Genomic DNA, 14402 nt, shown 5'->3' with positions numbered 1-14402 from the left:
AGGAGGAGGTGCTAAGTGCCTGTGTGTTGAGCAGAGCTGATGTCACAGGGCGATTTTTGTAAAACAAAGTGCGAAGAATGAGCTTTGCCTCAGCCTCGATTCCCTGGAAAAGTCTGAGGCAAAAGTTTAGATGTTAACACTTCTTGGGGGGAGCGAATCCCAGGGAAGCAGGAGTGAGGCAGGCAAGGAGGGAGGGAAGGCATGACTGACTTGGCCACAGTGCTGTGATAAGCACAGCAATCACTCAGCTGTGTAAGCCATCTTCAGAGGGGCCATAGGAACCACCACGATGCCAGGAAGTCCGCCTCAGGGTTGGCAGGGCGGGGGGCGGGGGGTGGAGAAGAACTGACCCACGAACTCCCATCCCCTTGTTGCTGTGTTTACTGGGTGGCCTTGCCAGGAGCTCTCCAGCCCTGCACTTGTGTGTGCTGGCCCCTGCGGCCCCAGCAGGCGTTGGAAGAGCTGTATCCCAAGGCCATGGTGGTGCACCTTCAACACCGGCTACAGCTTGTGGGGTAAGCCAGGCAGTAGGCAGGAGCCAGTGGCACTCCCCACCTGCCGTCCTGTAGCCGGCAACTCCGCAGGCTGCCTGGAAGGCCAATAAGCATGCAGAGGTGCCAAGTGGGCCTTCAGCTGCTTGTGTCTCTCTGGGGACAAGCTTCAGGACAGGAGGAAGAGACATGCAGCAGGAATTAGGGGGACAGGTGTGCTGCAGGCTCAGGTGGCTGGACAGGGGGACACTAGGCAGACACAGCCTGTACCACAAGGCTCTGCCCAGCTCAGGAAGCTCCCGCCAATGAGGGTCCAAGCATTCCCTGTGCCTCAGGGATGTGGGTGTGTCAGGCTGCAGCCAACACTGACCAGCACCTGCTATTAACATTTTGTTTTCTAGTCTCCCTCTCCTGGATCTACAAGCTTACTAGGTTCATTGTCTACCTTCCAAGTTATTGTAGGTGATGGTTTTGTCAAATGTACCCATGTAAAATAGCTTCCAAAATCATCCTCCTTGCCCCATTAATCAATGTCACAAAAGTCAGATTTTGTTAAGACACCCTCAGTCTTTCAGCATCAATTTTTGTATCAATCAAAGTATGCTAGATTCTGTCAAAATCTGAATGACATAAAATAATGAAAGTTTATTTATTTACTTTTTTTAAAGATTTTTTTTGATGTGGACCGTTTTTAAAGTCTTTATTGAGTTTGTTACAATATTGCTTCTGTCTTATGTTTTGGTTTTTTGGCTGAGAGGCAAGTGGGATCTTAGCTTCCCGACCAGGGATTGAACCTGCATCCCTGCACTGGAAGGCAAAGTCTTAACCACTGGACCTCCAGGGAAGACCCTACGAAGGTTTATTTCTTGTTCATGCTGTATATCTATTGCCAGTTGCTAGGTCCTCTTCACTTTATACCTTGTCACTCTAGGATATAGGCTGATGGAGCAGTCATGATCTTGAATGTTGCCAGACTCAAAAGCAGAGGGATTGTTCTAGAGGGTGACAAATCAGCAATTAGATGTTCTGTCCCTGAAGTGACACACCTCTGCTCAGAGCAGATTGGCCAGAACTAGTCACGTAGTACGCCACCCAACCACAAGGTGGCCGGGAAGTGCAAACCACCAGGACCCCCGAAGGTGGAGAGGAGGAAATATTTGGTCAACAGCATAATTCAGCAGCAGATGAACTGTATGATTGAATGTACTCTGGGTCTGGGGAATAGAGGCCCAATTTTACTCGAGTTGCAGCCCCTCATGAGCCCATTTCCAGACTTAAGAGGCCTTTGACCAGCTTTAACAGCACAAGCACATACTATGCACTTTTTCCTAGTCTTCCACTGAGGAACCTGTGGTGATTTTGCCAGGTAACTCTACCAGGTAAAGAGGAACCGCCCCCCCCCAAACTTTCAGTTACAATTGACCCTAGCTCTGAGATAAAACCAATTCCTTGATACCTAGACCACCAGCTTGGTCCACCACTCAGGGCTTTAAGAGCATCAGAGGATAACTTAAATTTTGGCTAGAGTCAACAGCAGGCCCTATGAAGCAGCAATCATCAGAGTCATTTCCCCAGTTTCTGAATGGTCAGATGGCCTGATTGCCGTGGAACTGCTCCCTGACTTAAAGAGTAGGTCTACTGTAACAGGAAAAGCCAAGTAGAAGCCGCTGGAGCATCCCTCCTGGCCACAGAGGAAACAAAAAGGAAGTTAACTCCTGCTTCCTAAGGCTTGAGGTTGTTGAGACTGTGTTTGCCTTGTCTCCTGCACTTGAGCGATTGCTACCAGCTGGCACGAAGGGTGTGTGCAGCTAGGGGAAGTGAATCGGTGAGAACCCAGCAGAGACCCAGATAAAAGGGGACAGAGCTGGTGGTATCCAAGGATGGCCAATAACTAGGGACCACATCCAGAGCATGTTCAGAGTTCTTTGTGTGGAGAAAGTGAGACACCTGATCAAGGGCAGTGGAAGGAGAAGTAACTTCACAAAATAAAAAAATGTAGAGAGACAAGGGGAGGAAGTCTTCTTAGGAAATGAGTCTGTCCTTCTGTAACTGGAAAAGCACCTTATACAACCCAACGCATGACAACTCTTCATCAAAATACCTCAATTTTTGTTCATCATGAATATATAAAACTTTTGAAATATAGAGGAAATAGTTACGTCTGCATTCATCTAGTTTATTAATTTAGTTACTCATGTTTTAAACCATATTTTAAAGTGATACTTCAATCTATAAATGTTTCTTTGTTCCAGTCCACATTTTGTGAAACAACCCAGTGTCTTTATCACCCGAGAGCCTCCTGTTGAGTCATCCAACAGGTTTCTTGAAAAAGTCATTTCTTGAGAACAGAAAACCAAAAAGCCTGAGAATTCCAGCTCCCCACTTACCATCAAAAAGGTCTCAAGGAAATAAGTTTTCAGATGGTGCACTTATTGTAGGTGGAAATGGGGACCCACTTGACCACTCTGTGGAGGTGTGAGACTGGTGTAACACCAAGGGAACACCCAAAGCACTGTCTACTAAAGGGTGGGAAAAGCAAATGACCCTGGGACTTGTGACATGGTCACAGCAGGTTAGGTTACGAACAAAGGATCTAAAACGGTTCCTTAGATTTAAAAAAAAGGAGGGGGTGGGCTTCCCTGGTGGCGCAGCGATTGAGAGTCTGCCTGCCAATGCAGGGGACACGGGTTCGAGCCCTGGTCTGGGAAGATCCCACATGCCTGGTCTGGGAAGATCCCACATGCCGCAGAGCAGCTGGGCCCGTGAGCCACAATCGCTGAGCCTGCGCGTCTGGAGCCTGTGCCCCGCAACAAGAGAGGCCGCGATAGTGAGAGGCCCGCGCACCACGATGAGGAGTGGCCCCCACTTGCCACAACCTAGAGAAAGCCCTCGCGCAGAAACGAAGACCCAACACAGCCATAAGTAAATAAATAAATAAATAAAGAGTAAAAGAGAGTCATCTAAAAAAAAAAAAAAAAAGGAGGGGGAACTTTGATAGATTAAAGGAAATATAAGTCATGTCAACAGAATGCAGTGTGTGACTGAAACCAACATTTGGAAATGCAGTGTGTGACTGAAACCAACATTTGGAGACAATCAGGGAAATTTTATCTGTGACTGGATATTAGACGTTTTTAAGAAATGATTATTTGCTTTAAAGATGAATTAATGGAATGGTGTTTATGTTAAAAGAGTCTTTTTTTTTTTTGGCCGTGCCGCATGGCTTGTGGGAATCTTAGTTCCCTGACCAGGGATCGAACCCGGCCCTCGGCAGTGAAAGTGTGGAGTCCTAACCACTGGACCACCAGGGAATTCCTGAGTGCTTTTCTTAAAGATACATAATATCTGGAATTTACTTTAAAATGACCCAGCAGCAGAGGTTGGGGAGGAGACAGAGAGGAAGTGTGTGTGTGTATGTGTGTGTGTGTGTGTGTGTGTGTGTGTGTGTGTTGAAGGGGAAAGTAAAGAGGAAACAAGATTAGCCACAATTGATAATTGGTTGCTGAGTACTTGGGGGATGATTACACTATTCTCTTTGCTTTTAAGTATGACATTCTCCAGGGACTCCACTTTCTGGATCTCCTGCTGGTGCTTCCTGTTGGCCAAACCCAGCTGGAAGTTAGAGGGCCAGGGCACTCGTGATGCAGTGCATTCGGACCTGCTTCCGAGAAACAGAGCAAGGTGAGGTGTCAAGGGTCCATCTGGGGAGGCAAATTGAAGGATATTCAGCAAAATTCCCTTGGGTAGCATTTTAGAAGTTTCTGACGATGTTGAAACCGTGCATGGAATGTAACTTAGCACTTCTTTATACAAGGCAGCACTTCCTTGGGAAAAGAGGAGATGAGGGGTCAATAACACCTGACCGGCCCAGAGACCTTGCAGGCTCACGTGCTGAGTTCCAGTAATTCTCCCAGTTGATTCAGTCCTGGAGTCACTTGGCTCATGGTTCGAAGTCCTGAAAAGAATGAATCCTTCCATTGGACAGCCAAGCCTGGGCTGGTGAAGAACAGAAATCTTGACTTCCAGGTCCACATGGCAGACACAAAATCACATGCTCACCAAACTGATTTGTTTTTCTCCTGGGCACACAGTAAAGAAAGCTACATTTTCCAAGTCCCTGGCATCAAGATGTCTAATTCTGGCCAATGAAATGTGGGTAGACGTGATGTGTGCCTTTTCCAGGGCTGGCCCTTAAACTTCTCATGCAACCCTCCACGTTCCCCCATTACACATCAGCTGGCCAGATGCAGGAGAAGAGTTCAAGAGCCCTGGGAACCATTGAGTCACTGGATGCAGAGAGCCTGGCTCCCTGTCTGCTTGCAGGAAAGTCACCCAACTGGACACCTCTGGCATGAATCAGAAAGAGACCTTTGCTGGATTGAGACTGAGTTTTGGAGGTTGTTTTTACAGTGGCTAGCATACCCAGGCTATCACAGCCACCAAAACTGCACACAATAAGAGAGAAGCAATTTTACAGAAGAAAACCAGGAAGCTATATATATATTTAAAAAGAGAGAAATGAAGTATTGGTCATGTCTTTTACCATACAGTAGATAAAATGATCAATATTTCTTTTTCGCCTTCTGGATTTATTGACATGCTTAGCTACCAAGATTATAAAAACATTTTTCTATCTATTTTTAAGGAGTCTGTGTGGTAGGCAGCCTCCAAAATGACCCCTATGATCCCTGCTGCTAGTATTCACACCATGGCATAGTCCCTCCTTCAGTATATCCTAACTTATTCATAAGGAAACTGAGGCCCAGGGAGGGGCGTGGCATGTCCAAGGATACACAATGATAAAGTGTCACAGCCAGGACTAGGATGAAGGTCTTCCTGCCTCTCCACTGCTCACTATGACCAAAGTCAAAGGCTGACTGTTCCCATGCATTTGGCAGGTGCAGCAGCTTTTGAGTTCCTGCCATATGCCATGCCAGCCCTGTGAGGATGCAATGGATTAGACCTGGTCCTTGTCTCCAGGCAGTGAAACTGACTGAGGAATAGTAGCACCAACTAAACAGGCACAACACTTGCACATACTTTACCTGTAAGGACTCATTTATTCCTTACAATCCAGCAGGGCCGGTACTATTATTATTCTCCATTTTGTAGATAAACAAATTGAAGTCAGTGAAATTAAGTAACTTGCTTGTAGTCTCACAACAGATAATGGGCAAAGCTGGGATGTGAATCTAGGCTGAATAAGCTAGATTCTTGTGGTTGCATGCATTCGAGGGGCAAAGGAAGAAGGCGGTGTCTGAGCTGAGCCTGGAAGTGCATTTTCGTAGAGTGGGAAGGGAGGAAGGACAGCAGGAAGGGAAGAACGACGTTAGCCTCAGGCAGATACAGCAACCTAGAGCTGAGTCTCTGTGCCCAAGGATCCCAAAGGCACTGGGCCTGCTTCTCTGACATTCCACCCCCATTTTAACCTTGGCTGTGGAGCGCTGGAGGGCCCTGCCGAGAAGGTGACCCATCGATCACCTTCAACTCCTGCAGTAACCGGCCTCCACCAGCAGGGGGTGGAGCGGAAGAGCCCTCGGCCGGCATCCTCAGTACAGCCAGCCCGCCACTGGGTGGCATTGCGGCTCCTCAAGAAAGGTAGAGGCCCGCCGGGATACTAGCCACAAAAAGGAGTGGGAGCGATGCTGGGCCCTCCTGTGCCGGGCACGGGGGTTACAAGAGAGACAAGAAATAGTTCCTGCCTTCCAGGAGCCCATGGTGAGACAGAGAGACACACGGATAACTAATTAATTGTTCTGACGAGTGGTTCCAACTGAAGGGCCCGAGGGAGGAGGCGGTGTTTGAATGCTGATACAGGATTCCTTGTAGGCCATTCTGGGACAGGATGGCTGTGATGGTGCTGGCTCCCGCGGCACAGTGTGCAGACGTGGGGTGGGGGGAGAGGATTCTGCAGGGCGCGTAGGAGGGCAGCTGGCGGCGGGAGGCCTCCGTCAGCAGCGGTGCGCCTCTGTGCACAGGAGCCGCAGTGCCACAACCCCGTACCCCCCTCCCACCCCAGGGTGCTCTTTACCTCCGTGAAGCACTTAATTCAGGGACATGGAGAGGCCCCAGTGTTAGGATGACTAGAAAATGCTGGAAACCCCTGGAAGGCTTGGAAGACTACCGGCCTCGTGTCCTCTCGCTTCCTGGCCCTCCTGGAGCTCGGCCTCCAGTCCCCGCTCTGGTGCCACCTTGCTGCGGGACCTGGGCCCAGACGCCGCAGCTCTTGGGGCTCAGTGACTGCATCTGTAAAAGGGGTCTTTCATGTGGACAAATATGTTGAAAATGCAAAATGTTAGTCAGAAGCCACAGGGTGGGGGAAAATAAGTCAAATAGCAACAGAACAGCCCATGTGGTTTCCTGCTGACCTGAAGGTGCGCCCCGGTCTTCTTTTGGGAGGTGGGGCAGCTGGGGGCAGCAGACTCCCTGTGCTCACTTCAGGCCTGGCCAGGGCCCACTGGAAAACCAGAATATGTCTTTGTCCTTGGAGCACAGTTCATCTCCACAGAGTCTGTAAAATTTGATAGGCCCAGCTTTGCAGCAGGGAAATAAATGGTTTAATATCTGCTAGATATATTTTCATCAAGTTTTTAAAGATGGAACAAAGACTCTCTGTTTTCAAATTTTCTATTCAGAAATGAATGCATCATGATGTTGAAACCCACATTCCAAAGGCTGAACTAAAATCGACTTCCTAAAGAGAAACACAGGTGAAGACGGACTGGCGGAGGTTAGTGATTGGAGACTTCAAACCCGTGCGTCACAGGTGGTCAGCATCGGGGTCGGCGGGCTCTTACCACACACACCCATCACTTGAAGGGGCCGCCTGTTTTTGCCCCCAATCCTACCACAGGCACAGGAGGGACAGGGCAGGTCGGGGGCTGCAAGCCAGGACCTGGTGTATCATTTCAAGCAGATACTCTGCGCCTCTTTTTGTCATTTACAAGTGACTCTGGTGAGAGGTGATAAGGGTGCTTGGAGGTGCCCAGGGTTTGCCAGGGAGGGAGCTCTTCCTCACACTCCCCTGCACCAGTTTCCAGCCCCAGAGCCAGACTTGCCCACCCCAGCTGGGGAGCCCAGGTCACCTTTTAGAGACTCCAGAAGAGGCACAAGGGGCTTTGCTGCAAGCAACATGTGCGTAGGGCTGCACAACTTTTTCACTTAAATAGTGTATTACAGATCAATACAAATTTCAGTTTTCCAAAGTTGCTTTTAATTACACATTTCTGTTGTTCTGCAAAGCAACAAAAATTTTATATATTGTAACTACCTATTTGAGTAATGAGGGGAGGGGAGGAGGATGGCCTGAGGGGAGCTGATGGGGATTAAGGGAGATAAAGCCCTCTGGTCCTGCCCTCTCCTCTGCCTTTGCCCATTTGCTCCTAAACAATTACCTTTTAATGTTACAAAGAGTCATGCAGCAAGAAGGTCAAGAAATGCACTTGGCCCAGGCTTTGTGGTACCACACTCTGTAGTCAGATTGTATGTAATTTCATCCCCACATTGATGAGGAGCTTTCGGGTCAGACGGGACTAGGTGCAGAAATGCTTCAGCACAGAAGCTGGCCTTGGAGGAGGGGCAACTGAGTTTCCAGAGGCATGATGCAACCCCCAGGCACAGATTTTGTTTTCTGCAACTGTGGGTTCCAGGAGAGGATTTGGGGAAACTGGGAATTTATCTTATTCCTCATCTCTTCTGCAGAATGCTTCTAATCCCTTTATGGGGTATCCTGGCACCACTGAGCTCTTTTTATAAATTTTAGATATGTAGATTTAAGCAAGTGATGTTGTGTCTGGTCATTTCATCAGTAAGAGCTTACTGTTGACTTTGTCAGTATCTTGGTGGTGTATTATCCTTAATACATAAAGAGCTCATATAAGTCAAATAAAAAATGAGAACCCCAATTGAAACATGGGCAAAAGAGATGAAAAATACAATTCACAAAAGGTTTAAAATGCCCAGTTTTAGATGAAACTGGCCCTCACTTTCTATGACTAGGTGTGTAATTTTATACAATCTTTCAATTGAGAATAGTTTAAAAATTGTTGAATGTGTATACTCTTTTTTTTTTAAATCAGTTAATTTATGTATTTTTATTTTTGGCTGTGTTGGGTCTTCGTTGCTGCGTGCAGGCTTTCTCTAGTTGTGGTGAGCGGGGGCTACTCTTCATTGCGGCATGTGGGCTTCTCATTGCGGTGGCTTCTCTTGTCGTGGAGCACGGGCTCTAGGCACGTGGGTTTCAGTAGTTGTGACACGTGGGCTCAGTAGTTGTGGCTTGCAGGCTCTAGAGCACAGGCTCAGTAGTTGTGGTGCACAGGCTTAGTTGCTCCGCGGCATGTGGGATCTTCCCGGACCAGGGCTCAAACCCGTGTCCCCTGCATTGGCAGGCAGATTCTTAACCACTGTGCCACCAGTGAAGTCCCAGTGTGTATACTCTTTGATCAAGCAGTTCCAATTCCAGAAATTCATCCTGTGGAAACCCCTGCCCAACTAAGCAGAAACAGATATACAAGGATTTTCCTTGTAGTACTATTTTCTTTATAGGCAAATTGGAAAAATCATAAAAGTCCATCAAGAGTAGATTGGTTAAAAAAAAAAAGAGTATATTGGTTAAACTATGGTATAAGCACACAATGGAATACCGTATAACTATTTAAAAAGATACAATAGATCCATACCTGTTTTTTTGTTTCTTTGTTTTTTTTTTTATTTTTGGCTGTGTTGGGTCTTTGTTGCTGCACACGGGCTTTCTCTAGTTGCAGCGAGCGGGGGCTACTCTTCGTTGTGGTGTGCGGGCTTCTCATTGCAGTGGCTTCTTTTGTTGCGGAGCACGGGCTCTAGACGCTGGCTTCAGTAGTTACAGCACACGGGCTCAGTAGTTGTGGTGCACAGGCTTAGTTGCTCCATGGCATGTGGGATCTTTCCAGACCAGGGCTCAAACCTGTGTCCCCTGCATTGGCAGGCAGATTCTTAACTACTGTGCCACCAGGGAAGCCCAGATCCATACCTCTTCATGTATGCCAATAGATCTTCAATATATTGTCAAGTAAAAAAAAGCAGATTAAAAACTAGTATGTTCCTGTGAGTTCTTCTATATAAAAATAGAAATCTATATATACATAGAAAATCTGGAAAGTTATAGAGCACATTAAACTTTTGCAAGTGGCTAGCTTTGGGAAGGATTTAAAATTTCCTATTTCTACTCTTTTGGATTAAAAAAAAACCTTTTGTAATATTTCTTAGTATTATGGTCAGTAAAAATAATAGAGTTTCCATCTGGGGAGAAAACAAATATTCCAACACTTTAATCCCTATATCTTTGGATGTTTCATGAGTTATCTGCCTGTTGTGAATGGGTTTGATATGATTTCAAACCCACTTGTTTATGACTGAAGTGAAGTTGTTTTAATCTACTTGGTTATGGCAAAGACCAAAAAAAAGTTGTTTTTAGAGGTAAAATTGTTTTGATATAAGAATGAAGTAAGTAGTGTCAGGAAGTCATCATCTGGTTTGTTGTCACTGGTAAGCACTCAGTAGCTCAGCTGCTGAGGGGCCCCACTGGGAGCTTATTGATAAGAACATGTGAAGAACTGACACAGGCATACCCCAGAGATGATATTGCAGGTTCAGTTCCAGACCACTGCAATAAAGCGAGTCATACTTTTTTTTTGGTTTCCCAGTGCATATGAAAGTTATGTTTACACTAAACTGTAGTCTATTAAGTGTGCAAGAGCATTATATCTTAAAAATGTGCATACCTTTACTTAAAAATACTCTATTGCTAAAAAATGCTAATCATCATTTGACAGCAAAATGTTGCCACAAACCTACAATTTGTGAAAAAATGCAATAAAGTGAAATGCAATAAAACGAGGTATGCCTGTAAATACTGAGTGTTTGTGGGGCTATCAGCGTCTGGGCAGGCAGCCCTTTGCTGATCTAAGTAGTCTGGGGGACTGTTAGACATTAGCTCCTGTGAGATAAGGGTGAGTCTTTTACTGGCAGTAGGGAAAGCCTCTCAGCGGCTCCTCCAAGGAGGCCATCTTGCCCATCAACAACAGTGCCTTCGTTCCCTAGCAACGTGCTCTGGCAACAAGGGACTTTGACTTTTGTGCTGGCAGCTGGACATCAGCTAGTAGTTGGCTAAGGCATCTGTCCCCTCCCAGCTTGTATAAAGATACATCTCATGCTGAATTTGGACTTTATTCCTTTCCTCTCCCCTTGCCTGGAACAATAGTGTGATTAATCTGTCAGTGGTTTGGGGTATGTTATTTCATTATTGGCTTATTAAGAGACATTATCCTGTATGCTCTTAGCTTGTGAAATTCCCACAGTGAACCTGTGTTAAATAAATTGCTGTGCATAAATTTTGCCAAAACAAAACACTGCCCCTCACCAGGTCAGGGAGGAGGTCAGTCAGTTCACCTCAGTCTTACAGGTGGGCTCCTTGAACCCCCAGGAGTGTAGGGAGCTTGGCCAGGATCACACAGTCAGAAGTGAGTGCTCACTTCTCTTCAACTAGATGTTTCACAAGGAACTTTTTGTTTTTCTTTTTCTGAGAGCCAGCCCCTTTGCCCTGAGTATCTTCCGGCAGTCACCTTGGTATTCTGTATTTTCCTGTAGCAGATGCTACCTTACCTGTACCCTCTTAACTTTCTCATTTCATTGTATGCTGGCCTGACTTCTGAATGCTGGTATGTGCATCTAATTGCCTGAGAGCATTCTCTAGAGCCCACTCTGCCTTCAAAAACAGTCCAGAAGTGACAGAGAGTTCATCCCTCCTGGTGGCAGCCCTCTACTTAATCATAGGCAGGAGTTGGTGTATAAACACCCCAGCTCCCTCACTCCTCAGCTGGCAGAACACTGAGCCAGCTGTTCTACACTGACTTCCAGAGTTCCATACCAGACTGACCTCCTGTTGCCCACAATGGTAATTTGCTTGATAACATAGTATATTGACTTCCTTCCCTAACTTACTTTCCCACACCCTTAATGGGGTTTCCAGGGAGCCTTTCCCAAATAAATTACTTTCATTTAAATCCTTATGTCAGAATCTGCTCCTGGGTCTACTCAAACTAAGATGCTCTGCTTTGTTAGCAAGTAGGAAATGGGAATCAGCCAGGATGGAGGAACCAAGGGGTTTGAGGGCAATAATCACTCCTTGATGCCAAGTTAGGGCTCTGGAATAACCTAGAAAAAGGAGAATACCAAAATTCCCTCATAGTTCCAGTGTGCTAGGACAGGGTTTGGCCAGCTTTTTCTGTAAAGGGCCAGTAATTAAATATTTTAGTCTTTGTGGACTATATGGTCTATGTTGCAGTTGCCCAGCCCTGCCACTGTGGTATGAAAGCAGTCATAAATAATACAGCAAGAAATGGGTACAGCTGTGTTCCAATAACACTTTATTTGCAAAAAGGCAGCAGGCCAGATTTGGCCCACAGGCTGAGTTTCCTGACCCTTGCTCCAGGACAACAGCGAGAGGCTGGGCAATCAGCTGGCCAGAATGGGGCGCTGGGTGGGAGGTGAGACCCGTTGCTGCCTTGGACTCTATGAATCCAGCAGCAGAGCTCTCCTCCTGAGAGTCCCATGGCTATGCTGCCAAGTCAGGAAATACTCCTACAGCTCTGTCGACAGTGGGGCACTCGGTGTCTTACTTTCCAAGCTCAGGATAAGCTTTCTGCTTCACTTTTATGCTAATAGGTCACTTTTCCTAATGGGAAGAGTCCTGCCCACTAGAAAAAAAATCCAGCCCCCCCACCAGAAGGAAAAGCAGCTTAATATTTTAAAAGGCATATAAAATGGTAAATTCAACTGATGTTTCAAATAAGACAGGGAATACAAAACTTGATCGCAAATAATTTACGGAGCAAGAAATGGAGTCTTCCGTTGGAAACTAAAGACATGATATTGATAGATGACTGCGAGAAAGGCCTTGTTTATGGTACTGAAAAGTACAGAACCAAGTTCACCAAAAGAGAATTGATCCAAAGATGGGTGACAGCATTAATAAGAAAACTGTTCTAAATAATACAGGTCTCCTGCTCTGATGAATTACATTCTGGAAAACTTGCAAATAAGCTAACAAAACTAGTTGGTTACCATTTCCAGTTTCCAAAAAAAGAATTCTCCATAGTGAACTTCCTGCAGACCCAAGGTCATATTGTAGACTGAGGTTTTGGAGAGGTTGGTTTGTGAGCTGACCTAAAAAGGCAGTGAACCCCAGAATGAAGAAGAGACAGTATCAGGCTAACTTTATTTGCTCTTTTGATGGTGTTACTCTGCTGGTGTGTCAGAAAGTGCAGAAGACAGAGGGTGTGGTAGAAAAATATTTTGATATATTGATCTTTGTGCTTTTCCCTTTTCAATTCCTAGTGCCTTGTGGCCCTCCCCAGACCAATCAGCTAGGCCCGTCTCCCAATCCTGTCTCAAGAGAGGTCAATTACTTCAAATGGGCATAGGTATCAAAGAACTCTTTGAGTTCTAAAATAGGCTTTTAGAATTTGTGACAGAGACACCACTTTGATAAAAAGGGTTTTAGAATCCCCAAAGCTTTCCATTGCCTTGGATGTCAAAAATAAAGCCCAAAAGAACTCAGGGCATCTAGCTTATGCCATAAATAACTGTTTCGGGGAACTGTAGGTAAAATGCCAAATTAACCCCACTTCACACATTTGAGATAAAATTTCCACTTCCCTGGGGACAAGCAGGACAAGTATGACCTGGCAAAGAGATTAGAAGTGTTCAAGTCAAGGTTACAGCGACATGAATTGCATGGAAAACAAGATTAGAATCAGCGTGAAGCAATGGCCTAGAATGCCTTCCTAAACTTGGAGTGGGGACATCCTTTTTAATTTCAAAGTTCTTCAAAATTCAGAAGTCATAGACTAAAATTCAATCAATTTGATTACATAAAATCTAGACATTTCTGCATGGAAAAAAATTAATAACAAAACGAAAACTCTAGAAACAAATTGTCAAAAAAAATGACAGGCTTTCACTTCAGGCTGTAATGGAATGAAAAGGACCAGATTTAGCATTCTGCCAAGAGACCAATTAAACAAAAAACTGGACAGAATATGTGAAATTGATCTCAGACATCAAATAACAGGCAACACACACTGTGATACTTTTTGTTTTTAATTTATTTATTTTATTTACTTATTTTTGGCTGCATTGGGTGTTCGTTGCTGTGCGCTGGCTTTTTCTAGTTGCGGCGAGCGGCGGCTACTCTTGTTGCAGTGCGTGGGTTTCTCATTGTGGTGGCTTCTCCTGTTGTGGAGCACAGGCTCTAGGCACGCAGGCTTCAGTAGTTGTGGCACGTGGGCTCAGTAGCTGTGGCTCGCAGGCTCTAGAGCACAGCCTCAGTAATTACGGTGCATGGCTTAGTTGCTCTGTGGCATGTGAGATCCTCCTGGACCAGGGCTCGAACCCGTGTCCCCTGCATTGGCAAGCAGATTCTTAACCACTGCGCCACCAGGGAAGTCCCACGACTGTGATACTTGAGAGAAAGGAAACAAATGAGTTGAGCCCTATGATCACCACAGCTTTCTGCCTGGAGGCATATTTCAAACTATAGAGTAAGGAAGAGGAGTCCAAACATAGTCCAACAATCTTGCTTAGATGAAGAGCCAGAGTTCAGGATTATCTGAGGTGGCTGGTAATTGCAGGGCAGAGTTCAGAGAGGAGTAGATTATGCAGAAAAAGAATTCCAGAAATCTCCATAGATACCTCCATGAATCTTTGCTGAATACTAATGTGTGAATGTATGGGATAAAACTTCATGAGGCTGGTTGGAGACCAACCAGGAAGCTATGAGCTGAATGGTTCCCCAAACTCACAAAAAACTGGAACACATTTGAGTTCTGACCAGCCAGAATAGAGAGATCTAATCCATCACTTGGGGCCCTAAGT

This window comes from Eschrichtius robustus, chromosome 7 (assembly GCF_028021215.1).
Source record: "Eschrichtius robustus isolate mEscRob2 chromosome 7, mEscRob2.pri, whole genome shotgun sequence".
In the NCBI taxonomy this organism is placed as follows: Eukaryota; Metazoa; Chordata; class Mammalia; order Artiodactyla; family Eschrichtiidae; genus Eschrichtius; species Eschrichtius robustus.
Note: the sequence above shows the minus strand (reverse complement) of the source record.